This window comes from Lissotriton vulgaris, chromosome 12, assembly GCF_964263255.1.
Source record: "Lissotriton vulgaris chromosome 12, aLisVul1.2, whole genome shotgun sequence".
Lineage (NCBI taxonomy): Eukaryota > Metazoa > Chordata > Amphibia > Caudata > Salamandridae > Lissotriton > Lissotriton vulgaris.
In genome coordinates, this window is record NC_141700.1 from 443,215,949 (window position 1) to 443,240,952 (window position 25,004).

Here is a 25,004-nt window from a genome sequence, read left to right on the forward strand (position 1 = left end):
TTGATGAAAATCATTCGGAAAGCATGGAGAAAACAGTTAAATGCTGCTGAGAATTGTACTCAGGATTTCCTGTTTACGAGACAGGAGCTTTAACCACTAAGCCACAGCACCAACAGTAATAGTAAAAAATGCATAAAGAATTTATTGTTAATGATGAAAATGTGTTTTCTGCTATAAATTCTTCTTTATATGTATTGTAATCTTAAACACGAAAAGATACTCAATCACTACGCAAGGATTAATATGTTTTAATAAACAGGTACTCCTATAAAACCCAATCTCATTTCTTGAATTCTTTACAATTTTTTTTCATGAAGGTAATAATATTGCTCCAATCTAGGTAGACATTTCATCTACGTCTTTCTCATAGATATGTATTTTTTTCATTTTGCAATAACAGTATTCATTCTATAATCTTGAAAATACTTGGGTTTTTATAAGGTTAAAGATGATCTGTTCAACAGTAAGATGAATCAGACTTTTATATTTTAATTGTATCGGAATAAGACCTAATGAAAATGATTTGTTATATAACAATGAGAAAAGCAAGGCACTGCTGAGAGTTGAACTCAGGATCTCCTGTTTACTAGACAGGCGCTTTAACCAGCTAAGCCACAGCACCCACTTGATTCTGAAATTTGAAACACTTTTCTTTATGGTGTTCAAGAGAATATTGCTTTTTCACTTTCATATTCTTTTCTAAGTTCACACACTTCTCTACTCAAACACTTAAGATGAATGAAGACTCTTCACTTATTCAAAAACACCTCTCTAATTTGAAGTTTACCCTATTCATATCATTTTAAAATATTCCTTGCTGAAGAATGGATTTGTTGAATTCCACAAGAGAGTGATCATTCACCTCTATCTTGTTCTTTGTCATTTTCTTTTCCCTATTTCAGTCAATGCATTCCTACAAAAATCTTCACAATACCAAGCATTTTATTTCATTTTTAAGATAACTTATTCTAAAGTTCATAGAACCAGATGTTTATTATTAAATTGTATTCAACATTTGTTTGATGAAAATTATTCGGAAAGCATGGAGAAAATAGTTAGGTGGTGTTGAGATTTGAACTCAGGATTTCCTGATTACGAGACAGGCGCTTTAACCACTAAGCCACAGCACCAACGTTAATAGTAAGAAATGCATACATAATTTATTGTTGATGATGAAAATGTGTTTCCTGCTATAAATTCTTCTTTATATGTATTGTAATCTTAAACACGAAAACATACTCAATCACTACGCAAGTATTAATATGTTTTAATAAACAGGTACTCTTATAAAACTCAATTTCATTTCTTGAATTCTTTAAAAAAAAATCATGAAGGTATTAATATTGCTCAAATCTAGGTAGAAATTTCATCTACCTCTTTCTCATAGATATGTATTTTTTTGATTTGACAATAACAGTATTCATTCTATAATCTTGAAAATACTTGTGTTTTTATAAGGTTTAAGATGATCTGTTCAACAGTAAGATGAATCAGACTTTTATATTTTAATTGTATCGGAATAAGACCTAATGAAAATGATTTGTTATATAACAATGAGAAAAGCAAGGCACAGCTCAGAGTTGAACTCAGGATCTCCTGTTTACTAGAAAGGCGTTTTAACCAGCTAAGCCACAGCACCCACTTGATTCTTAATTTTGAAAACTTTTTCTTTATGGTGTTCAAGAGAATAATGCTTTTTCACTTTCATATTCTTTTCTAAGTTCACACACTTCTCTACTCATAAACTTAAGATGAATGAAGACTCTTCACTTATTCAAAAACACCTCTCTAATTTGAAGTTTACCCTATTCATATCATTTTAAAATATACCTTGCTGAAGTATGGATTAGTTGAATTCAACAATAGAGTGATCATTCACCTCTATCTTGTTCTTTGTCATTTTCTTTTCCCTATTTCAATCAATGCATTCCTACAAAAATCTTCACAATACCAAGTATTTTATTTAATTTTTAAGATAACTTATTCTAAAGTTCATAGAACCAGATGTTTATACTTAAATTGTATTCAACACTTGTTTGATGAAAATTATTCGGAAAGCATGAAGAAAACAGTTAAATGCTGCTGAGATTTGAACTCAGGATTTCCTGTTTACGAGATAGGAGCTTTAACCACTTAGCCACAGCACCAACGGTAATAGTAAAAAATGCATAAATAATTTATTGTTGATGATGAAAATGTGTTTTCTGCTATAAATTCTTTTTTATATGTATTGTAATCTTAAACACGAAAAGATACTCAATCCCTTCACAAGGATTCATATGTTTTAATAAACAGGTACTCTTATAAAACCCAATTTCATTTCTTGAATTCTTTACAATTTTTTTTCATGAAGGTAATAATATTGCTCCAATCTTGGTAGACATTTCATCTACGTCTTTCTCATAGATATGTACTTTTTTCATTTTGCAATAACAGTATTCATTCTATAATCTTGAAAATACCTGGGTTTTTATAAGGTTAAAGGTGATCTGTTCAACAGTAAGATGAATCAGACTTTTATATTTTAATTGTATCGGAATAAGACCTAATGAAAATGATTTGTTATATAACAATGAGAAAAGCAAGGCACTGCTGAGAGATGAACTCAGGATCTCCTGTTTACTAGACAGGTGCTTTAGCCAGCTAAGCCACAGCACCCACTTGATTTTTAAATTTGAAACACTTTTCTTTATGGTTTTCAAGATAATATTGCTTTTTCACTTTCATATTCTTTTCTAAGTTCACACACTTCTCTACTCAAACACTTAAGATGAATGAAGACTCTTCACTTATTCAAAAACACCTCTCTAATTTGAAGTTTACCCTATTCATATCATTTTAAAATATACCTTGCTGAAGAATGGATTAGTTGAATTCAACAATAGAGTGATCATTCACCTCTATCTTGTTCTTTGTCATTTTCTTTTCCCTATTTCAGTCAATGCATTCCTACAAAAATCTTCACAATACCAAGCATTTTATTTAATTTTTAAGATAACTTATTCTAAAGTTCATAGAACCAGATGTTTATTCTTAAATTGTATTCAACATTTGTTTGATGAAAATTATTCGGAAAGCATGGAGAAAAGAGTTAGGTGCTGTTGAGATTTGAACTCAGGATTTCCTGATTACTAGACAGGCGATTTAACCACTAACCCACAGCACCAACGTTAATAGTAAGAAATGCATACATAATTTATTGTTGATGATGAAAATGTGTTTCCTGCTATAAATTCTTCTTTATATGTATTGTAATCTTAAACACGAAAACATACTCAATCACTACGCAAGTATTAATATGTTTTAATAAACAGGTACTCTTATAAAACTCAATTTCATTTCTTGAATTCTTTAAAAAAAAAATCATGAAGGTATTAATATTGCTCAAATCTAGGTAGAAATTTCATCTACGTCTTTCTCATAGATATGTATTTTTTTTATTTGGCAATAACAGTATTCATTCTATAATCTTGAAAATACTTGTGTTTTTATAAGGTTTAAGATGATCTGTTCAACAGTAAGATGAATCAGACTTTTATATTTTAATTGTATCGGAATAAGACCTAATGAAAATGATTTGTTATATAACAATGAGAAAAGCAAGGCACAGCTCAGAGTTGAACTCAGGATCTCCTGTTTACTAGACAGGCGTTTTAACCAGCTAAGCCACAGCACCCACTTGATTCTTAATTTTGAAAACTTTTTCTTTATGGTGTTCAAGAGAATAATGCTTTTTCACTTTCATATTCTTTTCTAAGTTCACACACTTCTCTACTCATAAACTTAAGATGAATGAAGACTCTTCACTTATTCAAAAACACCTCTCTAATTTGAAGTTTACCCTATTCATATCATTTTAAAATATACCTTACTGAAGTATGGATTAGTTGAATGCAACAATAGAGTGATCATTCACCTCTATCTTGTTCTTTGTCATTTTCTTTTCCCTATTTCAATCAATGCATTCCTACAAAAATCTTCACAATACCAAGTATTTTATTTAATTTTTAAGATAACTTATTCTAAAGTTCATAGAACCAGATGTTTATACTTAAATTGTATTCAACACTTGTTTGATGAAAATTATTCGGAAAGCATGAAGAAAACAGTTAAATGCTGCTGAGATTTGAACTCAGGATTTCCTGTTTACGAGATAGGAGCTTTAACCACTTAGCCACAGCACCAACGGTAATAGTAAAAAATGCATAAATAATTTATTGTTGATGATGAAAATGTGTTTTCTGCTATAAATTCTTCTTTATATGTATTGTAATCTTAAACACAAAAAGATACTCAATCCCTTCACAAGGATTCATATGTTTTAATAAACAGGTACTCTTATAAAACCCAATTTCATTTCTTGAATTCTTTACAATTTTTTTTCATGAAGGTAATAATATTGCTCCAATCTTGGTAGACATTTCATCTACGTCTTTCTCATAGATATGTACTTTTTTTCATTTTGCAATAACAGTATTCATTCTATAATCTTGAAAATACCTGGGTTTTTATAAGGTTAAAGGTGATCTGTTCAACAGTAAGATGAATCAGACTTTTATATTTTAATTGTATCGGAATAAGACCTAATGAAAATGATTTGTTATATAACAATGAGAAAAGCAAGGCACTGCTGAGAGATAAACTCAGGATCTCCTGTTTACTAGACAGGTGCCTTAACCAGCTAAGCCACAGCACCCACTTGATTTTTAAATTTGAAACACTTTTCTTTATGGTTTTCAAGAGAATATTGCTTTTTCACTTTCATATTCTTTTCTAAGTTCACACACTTCTCTACTCAAACACTTAAGATGAATGAAGACTCTTCACTTATTCAAAAACACCTCTCTAATTTGAAGTTTACCCTATTCATATCATTTTAAAATATACCTTGCTGAAGAATGGATTAGTTGAATTCAACAATAGAGTGATCATTCACCTCTATCTTGTTCTTTGTCATTTTCTTTTCCCTATTTCAGTCAATGCATTCCTACAAAAATCTTCACAATACCAAGCATTTTATTTAATTTTTAAGATAACTTATTCTAAAGTTCATAGAACCAGATGTTTATTCTTAAATTGTATTCAACATTTGTTTGATGAAAATTATTCGGAAAGCATGGAGAAAAGAGTTAGGTGTTGTTGAGATTTGAACTCAGGATTTCCTGATTACTAGACAGGCGATTTAACCACTAACCCACAGCACCAACGTTAATAGTAAGAAATGCATACATAATTTATTGTTGATGATGAAAATGTGTTTCCTGCTATAAATTCTTCTTTATATGTATTGTAATCTTAAACACGAAAACATACTCAATCACTACGCAAGTATTAATATGTTTTAATAAACAAGTACTCTTATAAAACTCAATTTCATTTCTTGAATTCTTTAAAAAAAAAATCATGAAGGTATTAATATTGCTCAAATCTAGGTAGAAATTTCATCTACGTCTTTCTCATAGATATGTATTTTTTTTATTTGGCAATAACAGTATTCATTCTATAATCTTGAAAATACTTGTGTTTTTATAAGGTTTGAGATGATCTGTTCAACAGTAAGATGAATCAGACTTTTATATTTTAATTGTATCGGAATAAGACCTAATGAAAATGATTTGTTATATAACAATGAGAACAGCAAGGCACAGCTCAGAGTTGAACTCAGGATCTCCTGTTTACTAGACAGGCGTTTTAACCAGCTAAGCCACAGCACCCACTTGATTCTTAATTTTGAAAACTTTTTCTTTATGGTGTTCAAGAGAATAATGCTTTTTCACTTTCATATTCTTTTCTAAGTTCACACACTTCTCTACTCATAAACTTAAGATGAATGAAGACTCTTCACTTATTCAAAAACACCTCTCTAATTTGAAGTTTACCCTATTCATATCATTTTAAAATATACCTTACTGAAGTATGGATTAGTTGAATTCAACAATAGAGTGATCATTGACCTCTATCTTGTTCTTTGTCATTTTCTTTTCCCTATTTCAATCAATGCATTCCTACAAAAATCTTCACAATACCAAGTATTTTATTTAATTTTTAAGATAACTTATTCTAAAGTTCATAGAACCAGATGTTTATACTTAAATTGTATTCAACACTTGTTTGATGAAAATTATTCGGAAAGCATGAAGAAAACAGTTAAATGCTGCTGAGATTTGAACTCAGGATTTCCTGTTTACGAGATAGGAGCTTTAACCGCTTAGCCACAGCACCAACGGTAATAGTAAAAAATGCATAAATAATTTATTGTTGATGATGAAAATGTGTTTTCTGCTATAAATTCTTCTTTATATGTATTGTAATCTTAAACACGAAAAGATACTCAATCACTTCACAAGGATTCATATGTTTTAATAAACAGGTACTCTTATAAAACCCAATTTCATTTCTTGAATTCTTTACAATTTTTTTTCATGAAGGTAATAATATTGCTCCAATCTTGGTAGACATTTCATCTACGTCTTTCTCATAGATATGTACTTTTTTCATTTTGCAATAACAGTATTCATTCTATAATCTTGAAAATACCTGGGTTTTTATAAGGTTAAAGGTGATCTGTTCAACAGTAAGATGAATCAGACTTTTATATTTTAATTGTATCGGAATAAGACCTAATGAAAATGATTTGTTATATAACAATGAGAAAAGCAAGGCACTGCTGAGAGATGAACTCAGGATCTCCTGTTTACTAGACAGGTGCTTTAGCCAGCTAAGCCACAGCACCCACTTGATTTTTAAATTTGAAACACTTTTCTTTATGGTTTTCAAGAGAATATTGCTTTTTCACTTTCATATTCTTTTCTAAGTTCACACACTTCTCTACTCAAACACTTAAGATGAATGAAGACTCTTCACTTATTCAAAAACACCTCTCTAATTTGAAGTTTACCCTATTCATATCATTTTAAAATATACCTTGCTGAAGAATGGATTAGTTGAATTCAACAATAGAGTGATCATTCACCTCTATCTTGTTCTTTGTCATTTTCTTTTCCCTATTTCAGTCAATGCATTCCTACAAAAATCTTCACAATACCAAGCATTTTATTTAATTTTTAAGATAACTTATTCTAAAGTTCATAGAACCAGATGTTTATTCTTAAATTGTATTCAACATTTGTTTGATGAAAATTATTCGGAAAGCATGGAGAAAAGAGTTAGGTGCTGTTGAGATTTGAACTCAGGATTTCCTGATTACTAGACAGGCGATTTAACCACTAACCCACAGCACCAACGTTAATAGTAAGAAATGCATACATAATTTATTGTTGATGATGAAAATGTGTTTCCTGCTATAAATTCTTCTTTATATGTATTGTAATCTTAAACACGAAAACATACTCAATCACTACGCAAGTATTAATATGTTTTAATAAACAGGTACTCTTATAAAACTCAATTTCATTTCTTGAATTCTTTAAAAAAAAAATCATGAAGGTATTAATATTGCTCAAATCTAGGTAGAAATTTCATCTACGTCTTTCTCATAGATATGTATTTTTTTTATTTGGCAATAACAGTATTCATTCTATAATCTTGAAAATACTTGTGTTTTTATAAGGTTTAAGATGATCTGTTCAACAGTAAGATGAATCAGACTTTTATATTTTAATTGTATCGGAATAAGACCTAATGAAAATGATTTGTTATATAACAATGAGAAAAGCAAGGCACAGCTCAGAGTTGAACTCAGGATCTCCTGTTTACTAGACAGGCGTTTTAACCAGCTAAGCCACAGCACCCACTTGATTCTTAATTTTGAAAACTTTTTCTTTATGGTGTTCAAGAGAATAATGCTTTTTCACTTTCATATTCTTTTCTAAGTTCACACACTTCTCTACTCATAAACTTAAGATGAATGAAGACTCTTCACTTATTCAAAAACACCTCTCTAATTTGAAGTTTACCCTATTCATATCATTTTAAAATATACCTTACTGAAGTATGGATTAGTTGAATGCAACAATAGAGTGATCATTCACCTCTATCTTGTTCTTTGTCATTTTCTTTTCCCTATTTCAATCAATGCATTCCTACAAAAATCTTCACAATACCAAGTATTTTATTTAATTTTTAAGATAACTTATTCTAAAGTTCATAGAACCAGATGTTTATACTTAAATTGTATTCAACACTTGTTTGATGAAAATTATTCGGAAAGCATGAAGAAAACAGTTAAATGCTGCTGAGATTTGAACTCAGGATTTCCTGTTTACGAGATAGGAGCTTTAACCACTTAGCCACAGCACCAACGGTAATAGTAAAAAATGCATAAATAATTTATTGTTGATGATGAAAATGTGTTTTCTGCTATAAATTCTTCTTTATATGTATTGTAATCTTAAACACAAAAAGATACTCAATCCCTTCACAAGGATTCATATGTTTTAATAAACAGGTACTCTTATAAAACCCAATTTCATTTCTTGAATTCTTTACAATTTTTTTTCATGAAGGTAATAATATTGCTCCAATCTTGGTAGACATTTCATCTACGTCTTTCTCATAGATATGTACTTTTTTTCATTTTGCAATAACAGTATTCATTCTATAATCTTGAAAATACCTGGGTTTTTATAAGGTTAAAGGTGATCTGTTCAACAGTAAGATGAATCAGACTTTTATATTTTAATTGTATCGGAATAAGACCTAATGAAAATGATTTGTTATATAACAATGAGAAAAGCAAGGCACTGCTGAGAGATAAACTCAGGATCTCCTGTTTACTAGACAGGTGCCTTAACCAGCTAAGCCACAGCACCCACTTGATTTTTAAATTTGAAACACTTTTCTTTATGGTTTTCAAGAGAATATTGCTTTTTCACTTTCATATTCTTTTCTAAGTTCACACACTTCTCTACTCAAACACTTAAGATGAATGAAGACTCTTCACTTATTCAAAAACACCTCTCTAATTTGAAGTTTACCCTATTCATATCATTTTAAAATATACCTTGCTGAAGAATGGATTAGTTGAATTCAACAATAGAGTGATCATTCACCTCTATCTTGTTCTTTGTCATTTTCTTTTCCCTATTTCAGTCAATGCATTCCTACAAAAATCTTCACAATACCAAGCATTTTATTTAATTTTTAAGATAACTTATTCTAAAGTTCATAGAACCAGATGTTTATTCTTAAATTGTATTCAACATTTGTTTGATGAAAATTATTCGGAAAGCATGGAGAAAAGAGTTAGGTGTTGTTGAGATTTGAACTCAGGATTTCCTGATTACTAGACAGGCGATTTAACCACTAACCCACAGCACCAACGTTAATAGTAAGAAATGCATACATAATTTATTGTTGATGATGAAAATGTGTTTCCTGCTATAAATTCTTCTTTATATGTATTGTAATCTTAAACACGAAAACATACTCAATCACTACGCAAGTATTAATATGTTTTAATAAACAAGTACTCTTATAAAACTCAATTTCATTTCTTGAATTCTTTAAAAAAAAAATCATGAAGGTATTAATATTGCTCAAATCTAGGTAGAAATTTCATCTACGTCTTTCTCATAGATATGTATTTTTTTTATTTGGCAATAACAGTATTCATTCTATAATCTTGAAAATACTTGTGTTTTTATAAGGTTTGAGATGATCTGTTCAACAGTAAGATGAATCAGACTTTTATATTTTAATTGTATCGGAATAAGACCTAATGAAAATGATTTGTTATATAACAATGAGAACAGCAAGGCACAGCTCAGAGTTGAACTCAGGATCTCCTGTTTACTAGACAGGCGTTTTAACCAGCTAAGCCACAGCACCCACTTGATTCTTAATTTTGAAAACTTTTTCTTTATGGTGTTCAAGAGAATAATGCTTTTTCACTTTCATATTCTTTTCTAAGTTCACACACTTCTCTACTCATAAACTTAAGATGAATGAAGACTCTTCACTTATTCAAAAACACCTCTCTAATTTGAAGTTTACCCTATTCATATCATTTTAAAATATACCTTACTGAAGTATGGATTAGTTGAATTCAACAATAGAGTGATCATTCACCTCTATCTTGTTCTTTGTCATTTTCTTTTCCCTATTTCAATCAATGCATTCCTACAAAAATCTTCACAATACCAAGTATTTTATTTAATTTTTAAGATAACTTATTCTAAAGTTCATAGAACCAGATGTTTATACTTAAATTGTATTCAACACTTGTTTGATGAAAATTATTCGGAAAGCATGAAGAAAACAGTTAAATGCTGCTGAGATTTGAACTCAGGATTTCCTGTTTACGAGATAGGAGCTTTAACCACTTAGCCACAGCACCAACGGTAATAGTAAAAAATGCATAAATAATTTATTGTTGATGATGAAAATGTGTTTTCTGCTATAAATTCTTCTTTATATGTATTGTAATCTTAAACACGAAAAGATACTCAATCACTTCACAAGGATTCATATGTTTTAATAAACAGGTACTCTTATAAAACCCAATTTCATTTCTTGAATTCTTTACAATTTTTTTTCATGAAGGTAATAATATTGCTCCAATCTTGGTAGACATTTCATCTACGTCTTTCTCATAGATATGTATTTTTTTCATTTTGCAATAACAGTATTCATTCTATAATCTTGAAAATACTTGGGTTTTTATAAGGTTTAAGATGATCTGTTCAACAGTAAGATGAATCAGACTTTTATATTTTATTTGTATCGGAATAAGACCTAATGAAAATGATTTGTTATATAACAATGAGAAAAGCAAGGCACTGCTGAGAGTTGAACTCAGGATCGCCTGTTTACTAGACAGGCGCTTTAACCAGCTAAGCCACAGCACCCACTTGATTCTTAAATTTGAAACACTTTTCTTTATGGTGTTCAAGAGAATATTGCTTTTTCACTTTCATATTCTTTTCTAAGTTCACACACTTCTCTACTCAAACACTTAAGATGAATGAAGACTCTTCACTTATTCAAAAACACCTCTCTAATTTGAAGTTTACCCTATTCATATCATTTTAAAATATACCTTGCTGAAGAATGGATTGGTTGAATTCAACAATAGAGTGATCATTCACCTCTATCTTGTTCTTTGTCATTTTCTTTTCCCTATTTCAGTCAATGCATTCCTACAAAAATCTTCACAATACCAAGCATTTTATTTAATTTTTAAGATAACTTATTCTAAAGTTCATAGAACCAGATGTTTATTCTTAAATTGTATTCAACATTTGTTTGATGAAAATTATTCGGAAAGCATGGAGAAAACATTTAGGTGCTGCTGAGATTTGAACTCAGGATTTCCTGTTTACGAGACAGGCGCTTTAACCACTAAGCCACAGCACCAACGTTAATAGTAAGAAATGCATACATAATTTATTGTTGATGATGAAAATGTGTTTCCTGCTATAAATTCTTCTTTATATGTATTGTAATCTTAAACACGAAAACATACTCAATCACTACGCAAGTATTAATATGTTTTGATAAACAGGTACTCTTATAAAACTCAATTTCATTTCTTGAATTCTTTAAAAAAAAATCATGAAGGTATTAATATTGCTCAAATCTAGGTAGAAATGTCATCTACGTCTTTCTCATAGATATGTATTTTTTTCATTTTGCAATAACAGTATTCATTCTATAATCTTGAAAATACTTGTGTTTTTATAAGGTTTAAGATGATCTGTTCAACAGTAAGATGAATCAGACTTTTATATTTTAATTGTATCGGAATAAGACCTAATGAAAATGATTTGTTATATAACAATGAGAAATGCAAGGCACTGCTGAGAGTTGAACTCAGGATCTCCTGTTTACTAGACAGGCGCTTTAACCAGCTAAGCCACAGCACCCACTTGATTCTTAAATTTGAAACACTTTTCTTTATGGTGTTCAAGAGAATATTGCTTTTTCACTTTCATATTCTTTTCTAAGTTCACACACTTCTCTACTCAAACACTTAAGATGAATGAAGACTCTTCACTTATTCAAAAACACCTCTCTAATTTGAAGTTTACCCTATTCATATCATTTTAAAATATACCTTGCTGAAGAATGGATTAGTTGAATTCAACAATAGAGTGAACATTCACCTCTATCTTGTTCTTTGTCATTTTCTTATCCCTATTTCAGTCAATGCATTCCTACAAAAATCTTCACAATACCAAGCATTTTATTTAATTTTTAAGATAACTTATTCTAAAGTTCATAGAACCAGATGTTTATTCTTAAATTGTATTCAACATTTGTTTGATGAAAATTATTCGGAAAGCATGGAGAAAACATTTAGGTGCTGCTGAGAATTGAACTCAGGATTTCCTGTTTCCGAGACAGGCGCTTTAACCACTAAGCCACAGCACCAACGTTAATAGTAAGAAATGCATACATAATTTATTGTTGATGATGAAAATGTGTTTCCTGCTATAAATTCTTCTTTATATGTATTGTAATCTTAAACACGAAAACGTACTCAATCACTACGCAAGTATTAATATGTTTTAATAAACAGGTACTCTTATAAAACTCAATTTCATTTCTTGAATCCTTTAAAAAAAAAATCATGAAGGTATTAATATTGCTCAAATCTAGGTAGAAATTTCATCTATGTCTTTCTCATAGATATGTATTTTTTTCATTTGGCAATAACAGTATTCATTCTATAATCTTGAAAATACTTGTGTTTTTATAAGGTTTAAGATGATCTGTTCAACAGTAAGATGAATCAGACTTTTATATTTTAATTGTATCGGAATAAGACCTAATAAAAATGATTTGTTATATAACAATGAGAAAAGCAATTCACTGCTGAGAGTTGAACTAAGGATCTCCTGTTTACTAGACAGGCGCTTTAACCAGCTAATCCACAGCATCCACTTGATTCTTAAATTTGAAACACTTTTCATTATGGTGTTTAAGAGAATATTGCTTTTTCACTTTCATATTCTTTTCTAAGTTCACACACTTCTCTACTCAAACACTTAAGATGAATGAAGACTCCTCACTTATTCAAAAACACCTCTCTAATTTGAAGTTTACCCTATTCATATCATTTTAAAATATACCTTGCTGAAGAATGGATTAGTTGAATTTAACAATAGAGTGATCATTCACCTCTATCTTGTTCTTTGTCATTTTCTTTTCCCTATTTCAGTCAATGCATTCCTACAAAAATCCTCACAATACCAAGCATTTTATTAAATTTGTAAGATAACTTATTCTAAAGTTCATAGAACCAGATGTTTTTTACTTAAATTGTATTCAACACTTGTTTGATGAAAATTATTTGGAAAGCATGGAGAAAACAGTTAAATGCTGCTGAGAATTGAACTCAGGATTTCCTATTTACGAGACAGGAGCTTTAACCACTAAGCCACAGCACCAACAGTAATAGCAAAAAATGCATAAAGAATTTATTGTTAATGATGAAAATTTGTTTTCTGCTATAAATTCTTCTTTATATGTATTGTAATCTTAAACACGAAAAGATACTCAATCACTTCACAAGGATTCATATGTTTTAATAAACAGGTACTCTTATAAAACCCAATTTCATTTCTTGAATTCTTTACAATTTTTTTTCATGAAGGTAATAATATTGCTCCAATCTTGGTAAACATTTCATCTACGTCTTTCTCATAGATATGTACTTTTTTCATTTTGCAATAACAGTATTCATTCTATAATCTTGAAAATACCTGGGTTTTTATAAGGTTACAGGTGATCTGTTCAACAGTAATATGAATCAGACTTTTATATTTTAATTGTATCGGAATAAGACCTAATGAAAGTGATTTGTTATATAACAATGAGAAAAGCAAGGCACTGCTGAGAGATGAACTCAGGATCTCCTGTTTACTAGACAGGTGCTTTAACCAGCTAAGCCACAGCACCCACTTGATTCTTCAATTTGAAACACTTTTCTTTATGGTTTTCAAGAGAATATTGCTTTTTCACTTTCATTTTCTTTTCTAAGTTCACACACTTCTCTACTCAAACACTTAAGATGAATGAAGACTCTTCACTTATTCAAAAACACCTCTCTAATTTGAAGTTTACCCTATTCATATCATTTTAAAATATACCTTGCTGAAGAATGGATTAGTTGAGTTCAACAATAGAGTGATCATTCACCTCTATCTTGTTCTTTGTCATTTTCTTTTCCCTATTTCAGTCAATGCATTCCTACAAAAATCTTCACAATACCAAGCATTTTATTTAATGTTTAAGATAACTTATTCTAAAGTTCATAGAACCAGATGTTTATTCTTAAATTGTATTCAACATTTGTTTGATGAAAATTATTCGGAAAGCATGGAGAAAACATTTAGGTGCTGCTGAGATTTGAACTCAGGATTTCCTGTTTACGAGACAGGCGCTTTAACCACTAAGCCACAGCACCAACGTTAATAGTAAGAAATGCATACATAATTTATTGTTGATGATGAAAATGTGTTTCCTGCTATAAATTCTTCTTTATATGTATTGTAATCTTAAACACGAAAACATACTCAATCACTACGCAAGTATTAATATGTTTTAATAAACAGGTACTCTTATAAAACCCAATTTCATTTCTTGAATTCTTTATAATTTTTTTCATGAAGGTAATAATATTGCTCCAATCTAGGTAGACATTTCATCTACGTCTTTCTCATAGATATGTATTTTTTTCATTTTGCAATAACAGTATTCATTCTATAATCTTGAAAATACTTGGGTTTTTATAAGGTTAAAGATGATCTGTTCAACAGTAAGATGAATCAGACTTTTATATTTTAATTGTATCGGAATAAGACCTAATGAAAATGATTTGTTATATAACAATGAGAAAAGCAAGGCGCTGCTGAGATTTGAACTCAGGATCTCCTGTTTACTAGACAGGCGCTTTAACCAGCTAAGCCACAGCACCCACTTGATTCTTAAATTTGAAACACTTTTCTTTATGGTGTTCAAGAGAATATTGCTTTTTCACTTTCATATTTTTTTCTAAGTTCACACACTTCTCTACTCAAACACTTAAGATGAATGAAGACTCATCACTTATTCAAAAACACCTCTCTAATTTGAAGTTTACCCTATTCATATCATTTTAAAATATACCTTGCTGAAGAATGGATTAGTTGAATTCAACAATAGAGTGAACATTCACCTCTATCTTGTTCTTTGTCATTTTCTTATCCCTATTTCAGTCAATGCATTCCTACAAAAATCTTCACAATACCAAGCATTTTATTTAATTTTTAAGATAACTTATTCTAAAGTTCATAGAACCAGATGTTTATTCTTAAATTGTATTCAACATTTGTTTGATGAAAATTATTCTGAAAGCATGGAGAAAACAGTTAGGTGCTGCTGAGAATTGAACTCAGGATTTCCTGTTTACGAGACAGGCGCTTTAACCACTAAGCCACAGCACCAATGTTAATAGTAAGAAATGCATACATAATTTATTGTTGATGATGAAAATGTGTTTCCTGCTATAAATTCTTCTTTATATGTATTGTAATCTTAAACACGAAAACATACTCAATCACTACGCAAGTATTAATATGTTTTAATAAACAGGTACTCTTATAAAACTCAATTTCATTTCTTGAATCCTTTCAACAAAAAAATCATGAAGATATTAATATTGCTCAAATCTAGGTAGAAATTTCATCTATGTCTTTCTCATAGATATGTATTTTTTTCATTTGGCAATAACAGTATTCATTCTATAATCTTGAAAATACTTGTGTTTTTATAAGGTTTAAGATGATCTGTTCAACAGTAAGATGAATCAGACTTTTATATTTTAATTTTATCAGAATAAGACCTAATAAAAATGATTTGTTATATAACAATGAGAAAAGCAATTCACTGCTGAGAGTTGAACTCAGGATCTCCTGTTTACTAGACAGGCGCTTTAACCAGCTAATCCACAGCATCCACTTGATTCTTAAATTTGAAACACTTTTCATTATGGTGTTCAAGAGAATATTGCTTTTTCACTTTCATATTCTTTTCTAAGTTCACACACTTCTCTACTCAAACACTTAAGATGAATGAAGACTCCTCACTTATTCAAAAACACCTCTCTAATTTGAAGTTTACCCTATTCATATCATTTTAAAATATACCTTGCTGAAGAATGGATTAGTTGAATTTAACAATAGAGTGATCATTCACCTCTATTTGTTCTTTGTCATTTTCTTTTCCCTATTTCAGTCAATGCATTCCTACAAAAATCCTCACAATACCAAGCATTTTATTAAATTTTTAAGATAACTTATTCTAAAGTTCATAGAACCAGATGTTTTTTACTTAAATTGTATTCAACACTTGTTTGATGAAAATTATTCGGAAAGCATGGAGAAAACAGTTAAATGCTGCTGAGAATTGAACTCAGGATTTCCTGTTTACGAGACAGGAGCTTTAACCACTAAGCCACAGCACCAACAGTAATAGTAAAAAATGCATAAAGAATTTATTGTTAATGATGAAAATTTGTTTTCTGCTATAAATTCTTCTTTATATGTATTGTAATCTTAAACAAGTAAAGATACTCAATCACTACGCAAGGATTAATATGTTTTAATAAAAAGGTACTCTTATAAAACCCAATTCCATTTCTTGAATTCTTTACAATTTTTTTTCATGAAGGTAATAATATTGCTCCAATCTAGGTAGACATTTCATCTACGTCTTTCTCATAGATATGTCTTTTTTCATTTTGCAATAACAGAATTCATTCTATAATCTTGAAAATACTTGGGTTTTTTTAAGGTTAAAGATGATCTGTTCAACAGTAAGATGAATCAGACTTTTATATTTTAATTGTATCGGAATAAGACCTAATGAAAATGATTTGTTATATAACAATGAGAAAAGCAAGGCACTGCTCAGAGTTGAACTCAGGATCTCCTGTTTACTAGACAGGCGCTTTAACCAGCTAAGCCACAGCACCCACTTGATTCTTTATTTTGAAACACTTTTCTTTATGGTGTTCAAGAGAATATTGCTTTTTCACTTTCATATTCTTTTCTAAGTTCACACACTTCTCTACTCAAACACTTAAGATGAATGAAGACTCTTCACTTATTCAAAAACACCTCTCTAATTTGAAGTTTACCCTATTCATATCATTTTAAAATATCCCTTGCTGAAGAATGGATTAGTTGAATTCAACAATAGAGTGATCATTCACCTCTATCTTGTTCTTTGTCATTTTCTTTTCCCTATTTTAGTCAATGCATTCTTACAAAAATCTTCACAATACCAAGCATTTTATTTAATGTTTAAGATAACTTATTCTAAAGTTCATAGATCCAGATGTTTATTCCTAAATTGTATTCAACATTTGTTGGATGTAAATTATTCGGAAAGCATGGAAAATCAGTTAGGATCTGCTGAGATTTGAACTCAGGATTTCCTGTTTATGAGAAAGGCGCTTTAACCACTAAGCCACAGCACTAACGTCAATAGTAAGCAATGCATAAATTATTCATTGTTGATGATGAAAATGTGTTTCCTGCTATAAATTCTTCTTTATATGTATTGTAATCTTAAACAGGAAAACATACTCAATCACTACGCAAGTATTAATATGTTTTAATAAACAGGTACTCTTATAAAACCCAATTTCATTTCTTGAATTCTTTACAATTTTTTTTCATGAAGGTAATATTACTCCAATCTATGTAGACATTTCATCGATGTCTTTCTCATAGATATGTATTTTTTTCATTTTGCAATAACATTATTCATTCTATAATCTTGAAAATACTTGGGTTTTTATAAGGTTAAAGATGATCTGTTCAACAGTAAGATGAATCAGACTTTTATATTTTAATTGTATCGGAATAAGACCTAATGAAAATGATTTGTTATATATTACAATGAGAAAAGCAAGGCGCTGCTGAGATTTGAACTCAGGATCTCCTGTTTACTAGACAGGCGCTTTAACCAGCTAAGCCACAGCACCCACTTGATTCTTAAATTTGAAACACTTTTCTTTATGGTGTTCAAGAGAATATTGCTTTTTCACTTTCATATTCTTTTCTAAGTTCACACACTTCTCTACTCAAACACTTAAGATGAATGAAGACTCCTCACTTATTCAAAAACACCTCTCTAATTTGAAGTTTACCCTATTCATATCATTTTAAAATATACCTTGCTGAAGAATGGATTAGTTGAATTTAACAATAGAGTGATAATTCACCTCTATTTGTTCTTTGTCATTTTCTTTTCCCTATTTCAGTCAATGCATTCCTACAAAAATCCTCACAATACCAAGCATTTTATTAAATTTTTAAGATAACTTATTCTAAAGTTCATAGAACCAGATGTTTTTTACTTAAATTGTATTCAACACTTGTTTGATGAAAATTATTCGGAAAGCATGGAGAAAACAGTTAAATGCTGCTGAGAATTGAACTCAGGATTTCCTGTTTACGAGACAGGAGCTTTAACCACTAAGCCACAGCACCAACAGTAATAGTAAAAAATGCATAAAGAATTTATTGTTAATGATGAAAATTTGTTTTCTGCTATAAATTCTTCTTTATATGTATTGTAATCTTAAACAAGTAAAGATACTCAATCACTACGCAAGGATTAATATGTTTTAATAAAAAGGTACTCTTATAAAACCCAATTCCATTTCTTGAATTCTTTACAATTTTTTTTCATGAAGGTAATAATATTGCTCCAATCTAGGTAGACATTTCATCTACGTCTTTCTCATAGATATGTCTTTTTTTCATTTTGCAATAACAGTATTCATTCTATAATCTTGAAAATACCTGGGTTTTTATAAGGTTAAAGGTGATCTGTTCAACAGTAAGATGAATCAGACTTTTATATTTTAATTGTATCGGAATAAGACCTAATGAAAATGATTTGTTATATAACAATGAGAAAAGCAAGGCACTGCTCAGAGTTGAACTCAGGATCTCCTGTTTACTAGACAGGCGCTTTAACCAGCTAAGCCACAGCACCCACTTGATTCTTTATTTTGAAACACTTTTCTTTATGGTGTTCAAGAGAATATTGCTTTTTCACTTTCATATTCTTTTCTAAGTTCACACACTTCTCTACTCAAACACTTAAGATGAATGAAGACTCTTCACTTATTCAAAAATACCTCTCTAATTTGAAGCTTACCCTATTCATATCATTTTAAAATATACCTTGCTGAAGAATGGATTAGTTGAATTCAACAATAGAGTGATCATTCACCTGTATCTTGTTCTTTGTCATTTTCTTTTCCCTATTTCAGTCAATGCATTCCTACAAAAATCTTCACAATACCAAGCATTTTATTTAATTTTTAAGATAACTTATTCTAAAGTTCATAGAACCAGATGTTTATTCTTAAATTGTATTCAACATTTGTTTGATGAAAATTATTCAGAAAGCATGGAGAAAACAGTTAGGTGCTGTTGAGATTTGAACTCAGGATTTCCTGTTTACGAGACAGGCGCTTTAACCACTAAGCCACAGCACCAACGTTAATAGTAAGAAATGCATACATAATTTATTGTTGATGATGAAAATGTGTTTCCTGCTATAAATTCTTCTTTATATGTATTGTAATCTTAAACACGAAAACATACTCAATCACTACGCAAGTATTAATATGTTTTAATAAACAGGTACTCTTATAAAACCCAATTTCATTTCTTGAATTCTTTACAATTTTTTTTCATGAAGGTAATAATATTACTCCAATCTATGTAGACATTTCATCGATGTCTTTCTCATAGATATGTATTTTTTTCATTTTGCAATAACATTATTCATTCTATAATCTTGAAAATACTTGGGTTTTTATAAGGTTAAAGATGATCTGTTCAACAGTAAGATGAATCAGACTTTTATATTTTAATTGTATCGGAATAAGACCTAATGAAAATGATTTGTTATATATTACAATGAGAAAAGCAAGGCGCTGCTGAGATTTGAACTCAGGATCTCCTGTTTACTAGACAGGCGCTTTAACCAGCTAAGCCACAGCACCCACTTGATTCTCAAATTTGAAACACTTTTCTTTATGGTGTTCAAGAGAATATTGCTTTTTCACTTTCATATTCTTTTCTAAGTTCACACACTTCTCTACTCAAACACTTAAGATGAATGAAGACTCTTCACTTATTCAAAAAACCCTCTTTAATTTGAAGCTTACCCTATTCATATCATTTTAAAATATACCTTGCTGAAGAATGGATTAGTTGAATTCAACAATAGAGTGATCATTCACCTGTATCTTGTTCTTTGTCATTTTCTTTTCCCTATTTCAGTCAATGCATTCCTACAAAAATCTTCTCAATACCAAGCATTTTATTTAATTTTTAAGATAACTTATTCTAAAGTTCATAGAACCAGATGTTTATTCTTAAATTGTATTCATCATTTGTTTGATGAAAATTATTCGGAAAGCATGGAGAAAACAGTTAGGTGCTGCTGAGAATTGAACTCAGGATTTCCTGTTTACGAGACAGGCGCTTTAACCACTAAGCCACAGCACCAACGTTAATAGTAAGAAATGCATACATAATTTATTGTTGATGATGAAAATGTGTTTCCTGCAATAAATTCTTCTTTATATGTATTCTAATCTTAAACACGAAAACATACTCAATCACTACGCAAGTATTAATATGTTTTAATAAACAGGTACTGTTATAAAACTCAATTTCATTTCTTGAATTCTTTAAAAAAAAATCATGAAGGTATTAATATTGCTCAAATCTAGGTAGAAATGTCATCTACGTCTTTCTCATAGATATGTATTTTTTTCATTTGGCAATAACAGTATTCATTCTATAATCTTGAAAATACTTGTGTTTTTATAAGGTTTAAGATGATCTGTTCAACAGTAAGATGAATCAGACTTTTATATTTTAATTGTATCGGAATAAGACCTAATGAAAATGATTTGTTATATAACAATGAGAAAAGCAAGGCACTGCTGAGAGATGAACTCAGGATCTCCTGTTTACTAGACAGGCGCTTTAACCAGCTAAGCCACAGCACCCACTTGATTCTTATATTTGAAACACTTTTCTTTATGGTGTTCAAGAGAATATTGCTTTTTCACTTTCATATTCTTTTCTAAGTTCACACACTTCTCTACTCAAACACTTAAGATGAATGAAGACTCTTCACTTATTCAAAAACACCTCTCTAATTTGAAGTTTACCCTATTCATATCATTTTAAAATATACCTTGCTGAAGAATGGATTAGTTGAATTCAACAATAGAGTGATCATTCACCTCTATCTTGTTCTTTGTCATTTTCTTTTCCCTATTTCAATCAATGCATTCCTACAAAAATCTTCACAATTCCAAGCATTTTATTTAATTTTTAAGATAACTTATTCTAAAGTTCATAGAACCAGATGTTTATTCTTAAATAGTATTCAACATTTGTTTGATGAAAATTATTCGGAAAGCATGGAGAAAACATTTAGGTGCTGCTGAGATTTGAACTCAGGATTTCCTGCTTACGAGACAGGCGCTTTAACCACTAAGCCACAGCACCAACGTTACGAGTAAGAAATGCATACATAATTTATTGTTGATGATGAAAATGTGTTTCCTGCTATAAATTCTTTTTTATATGTATTGTAATCTTAAACGCGAAAACATACTCAATCACTACGCAAGTATTAATATGTTTTAATAAACAGGTACTCTTATAAAACTCAATTTCATTTCTTGAATTCTTTAAAAAAAATCATGAAGGTATTAATATTGCTCAAATCTAGGTAGAAATTTCATCTACGTCTTTCTCATAGATATGTATTTTTTTCATTTGGCAATAACAGTATTCATTCTATAATCTTGAAAATAGTTGTGTTTTTATAAGGTTTAAGATGATCTGTTCAACAGTAAGATGAATCAGACTTTTATATTTTAATTGTATCGGAATAAGACCTAATAAAAATGATTTGTTATATAACAATGAGAAAAGTAATTCACTGCTGAGAGTTGAACTCAGGATCTCCTGTTTACTAGACAGGCGCTTTAACCAGCTAAGCCACAGCACACACTTGATTCTTAAATTTGAAACACTTTTCTTTATGGTGTTCAAGAGAATATTGCTTTTTCACTTTCATATTCTTTTCTAAGTTCACACACTTCTCTACTCAAACACTTAAGATGAATGAAGACTCCTCACTTATTCAAAAACACCTCTCTAATTTGAAGTTTACCCTATTCATATCATTTTAAAATATACCTTGCTGAAGAATGGATTAGTTGAATTCAACAATAGAGTGATCATTCACCTCTATCTTGTTCTTTGTCATTTTCTTTTCCCTATTTCAGTCAATGCATTCCTACAAAAATCCTCACAATACCAAGCATTTTATTTAATTTTTAAGATAACTTATTCTAAAGTTCATAGAACCAGATGTTTATACTTAAATTGTATTCAACACTTGTTTGATGAAAATTATTCGGAAAGCATGGAGAAAACAGTTAAATGCTGCTGAGAATTGAACTCAGGATTTCCTGTTTACGAGACAGGAGCTTTTTACCACTAAGCCACAGCACCAACAGTAATAGTAAAAAATGCATAAAGAATTTATTGTTAATGATGAAAATTTGTTTTCTGCTATAAATTCTTCTTTATAAGTATTGTAATCTTAAACACGAAAAGATACTCAATCACTACGCAAGGATTAATATGTTTTAATAAACAGGTACTCTTATAAAACCCAATTCCATTTCTTGAATTCTTTACAATTTTTTTTCATGAAGGTAATAATATTGCTCCAATCTAGGTAGACATTTCATCTACATCTTTCTCATAGATATGTATTTTTTTCATTTTGCAATAACAGTATTCATTCTATAATCTTGAAAATACTTGGGTTTTTATAAGGTTAAAGATGATCTGTTCAACAGTAAGATGAATCAGACTTTTATATTTTAATTGTATCGGAATAAGACCTAATGAAAATGATTTGTTATATAACAATGAGAAAAGCAAGGCACTGCTCAGAGTTGAACTCAGGATCTCCTGTTTACTAGACAGGCGCTTTAACCAGCTAAGCCACAGCACCCACTTGATTCTTTATTTTGAAGCACTTTTCTTTATGGTGTTCAAGAGAATATTGCTTTTTCACTTTCATATTCTTTTCTAAGTTCACACACTTCTCTACTCAAACACTTAAGATGAATGAAGACTCTTCACTTATTCAAAAACACCTCTCTAATTTGAAGTTTACTCTATTCATATCATTTTAAAATATTCCTTGCTGAAGAATGGATTTGTTGAATTCCGCAATAGAGTGATCATTCACCTCTATCTTGTTCTTTGTCATTTTCTTTTCCCTATTTCAGTCAATGCATTCCTACAAAAATCTTCACAATACCAAGCATTTTATTTAATGTTTAAGATAACTTATTCTAAAGTTCATAGATCCAGATGTTTATTCTTAAATTGTATTCAACATTTGTTTGATGTAAATTATTCGGAAAGCATGGAGAAAACAGTTAGGTTCTGCTGAGATTTGAACTCAGGATTTCCTGTTTACGAGAAAGGTGATTTAACTACTAAGCCACAGCACCACCAGTAATAGTAAAAAATGCATAAAGAATTTATTGTTAATGATGAAAATTTGTTTTCTGCTATAAATTCTTCTTTATATGTATTGTAATCTTAAACACGAAAAGATACTCAATCACTACGCAAGGATTAATATGTTTTAATAAACAGGTACTCTTATAAAACCCAATTCCATTTCTTGAATTCTTTACAATTTTTTTTCATGAAGGTAATAATATTGCTCCAATCTAGGTAGACATTTCATCTACGTCTTTCTCATAGATATGTATTTTTTTCATTTTGCAATAACATTATTCATTCTATAATCTTGAAAATACTTGGGTTTTTATAAGGTTAAAGATGATCTGTTCATCAGTAAGATGAATCAGACTTTTATATTTTAATTGTATCGGAGTAAGACCTAATGAAAATGATTTGTTATATATTACAATGAGAAAAGCAAGGCGCTGCTGTGATTTGAACTCAGGATCTCCTGTTTACTAGACAGGCGCTTTAACCAGCTAAGCCACAGCACCCACTTGATTCTTAAATTTGAAACACTTTTCTTTATGGTGTTCAAGAGAATATTGCTTTTTCACTTTCATATTCTTTTCTAAGTTCACACACTTCTCTACTCAAACACTTAAGATGAATGAAGACTCTTCACTTATTCAAAAACACCTCTCTAATTTGAAGTTTACCCTATTCATATCATTTTAAAATATTCCTTGCTGAAGAATGGATTTGTTGAATTCCAAAATAGAGTGATCATTCACCTCTATCTTGTTCTTTGTCATTTTATTTTCCCTATTTCAGTCAATGCATTCCTACAAAAATCTTCACAATACCAAGCATTTTATTTAATTTTTAAGATAACTTATTCTAAAGTTCATAGAACCAGATGTTTATTCTTAAATTGTATTCAACATTTGTTTGATGAAAATTATTCGGAAAGCATGGAGAAAAGAGTTCGGTGCTGTTGAGATTTGAACTCAGGATTTCCTGATTATGAGACAGGCACTTTAACCACTAAGCCACAGCACCAACGTTAATAGTAAGAAATGCATACATAATTTATTGTTGATGATGAAAATGTGTTTCCTGCTATAAATTCTTCTTTATATGTATTGTAATCTTAAACACGAAAACATACTCAATCACTACGCAAGTATTAATATGTTTTAATAAACAGGTACTCTTATAAAACTCAATTTCATTTCTTGAATTCTTTAAAAAAAAAATCATGAAGGTATTAATATTGCTCAAATCTAGGTAGAAATGTCATCTACGTCTTTCTCATAGATATGTATTTTTTTTATTTGGCAATAACAGTATTCATTCTATAATCTTGAAAATACTTGTGTTTTTATAAGGTTTAAGATGATCTGTTCAACGGTAAGATGAATCAGACTTTTATATTTTAATTGTATCGGAATAAGACCTAATGAAAATGATTTGTTATAAAACAATGAGAAAAGCAAGGCACAGCTC

The 25,004-nt window shown here is 29.8% G+C and overlaps 16 non-coding genes across 16 annotated transcripts; all 16 read right to left on the reverse strand.

Annotated features, from left to right (window-relative positions):
- Nucleotides 1–548: 548 nt before the first annotated feature.
- Nucleotides 549–622, reverse strand: TRNAT-AGU (transfer RNA threonine (anticodon AGU)). Its single transcript has one exon. It is a non-coding gene; the product is annotated as a tRNA-Thr (tRNA).
- A 10,112-nt stretch (nt 623–10,734) lies between these two features.
- On the reverse strand, nt 10,735–10,808 carry TRNAT-AGU (transfer RNA threonine (anticodon AGU)). Its single transcript has one exon. It is a non-coding gene; the product is annotated as a tRNA-Thr (tRNA).
- Nucleotides 10,809–11,243: 435 nt separating this feature from the next.
- Nucleotides 11,244–11,316, reverse strand: TRNAT-CGU (transfer RNA threonine (anticodon CGU)). Its single transcript has one exon. It is a non-coding gene; the product is annotated as a tRNA-Thr (tRNA).
- A 435-nt stretch (nt 11,317–11,751) lies between these two features.
- Nucleotides 11,752–11,825, reverse strand: TRNAT-AGU (transfer RNA threonine (anticodon AGU)). Its single transcript has one exon. It is a non-coding gene; the product is annotated as a tRNA-Thr (tRNA).
- Nucleotides 11,826–12,260: 435 nt separating this feature from the next.
- On the reverse strand, nt 12,261–12,333 carry TRNAP-CGG (transfer RNA proline (anticodon CGG)). The gene has a single exon. It is a non-coding gene; the product is annotated as a tRNA-Pro (tRNA).
- Nucleotides 12,334–14,298: 1,965 nt separating this feature from the next.
- TRNAT-CGU (transfer RNA threonine (anticodon CGU)) lies at nt 14,299–14,371 on the reverse strand. Its single transcript has one exon. It is a non-coding gene; the product is annotated as a tRNA-Thr (tRNA).
- Nucleotides 14,372–14,807: 436 nt separating this feature from the next.
- TRNAT-AGU (transfer RNA threonine (anticodon AGU)) lies at nt 14,808–14,881 on the reverse strand. Its single transcript has one exon. It is a non-coding gene; the product is annotated as a tRNA-Thr (tRNA).
- A 435-nt stretch (nt 14,882–15,316) lies between these two features.
- On the reverse strand, nt 15,317–15,389 carry TRNAT-CGU (transfer RNA threonine (anticodon CGU)). The gene has a single exon. It is a non-coding gene; the product is annotated as a tRNA-Thr (tRNA).
- A 946-nt stretch (nt 15,390–16,335) lies between these two features.
- TRNAT-CGU (transfer RNA threonine (anticodon CGU)) lies at nt 16,336–16,408 on the reverse strand. The gene has a single exon. It is a non-coding gene; the product is annotated as a tRNA-Thr (tRNA).
- Nucleotides 16,409–17,861: 1,453 nt separating this feature from the next.
- On the reverse strand, nt 17,862–17,935 carry TRNAT-AGU (transfer RNA threonine (anticodon AGU)). Its single transcript has one exon. It is a non-coding gene; the product is annotated as a tRNA-Thr (tRNA).
- A 435-nt stretch (nt 17,936–18,370) lies between these two features.
- TRNAT-CGU (transfer RNA threonine (anticodon CGU)) lies at nt 18,371–18,443 on the reverse strand. The gene has a single exon. It is a non-coding gene; the product is annotated as a tRNA-Thr (tRNA).
- Nucleotides 18,444–19,389: 946 nt separating this feature from the next.
- TRNAT-CGU (transfer RNA threonine (anticodon CGU)) lies at nt 19,390–19,462 on the reverse strand. Its single transcript has one exon. It is a non-coding gene; the product is annotated as a tRNA-Thr (tRNA).
- A 439-nt stretch (nt 19,463–19,901) lies between these two features.
- Nucleotides 19,902–19,975, reverse strand: TRNAT-AGU (transfer RNA threonine (anticodon AGU)). Its single transcript has one exon. It is a non-coding gene; the product is annotated as a tRNA-Thr (tRNA).
- Nucleotides 19,976–20,410: 435 nt separating this feature from the next.
- On the reverse strand, nt 20,411–20,483 carry TRNAT-CGU (transfer RNA threonine (anticodon CGU)). The gene has a single exon. It is a non-coding gene; the product is annotated as a tRNA-Thr (tRNA).
- A 944-nt stretch (nt 20,484–21,427) lies between these two features.
- TRNAT-CGU (transfer RNA threonine (anticodon CGU)) lies at nt 21,428–21,500 on the reverse strand. The gene has a single exon. It is a non-coding gene; the product is annotated as a tRNA-Thr (tRNA).
- Nucleotides 21,501–24,484: 2,984 nt separating this feature from the next.
- On the reverse strand, nt 24,485–24,557 carry TRNAM-CAU (transfer RNA methionine (anticodon CAU)). The gene has a single exon. It is a non-coding gene; the product is annotated as a tRNA-Met (tRNA).
- Between the last annotated feature and the right edge of the window lie 447 nt (nt 24,558–25,004).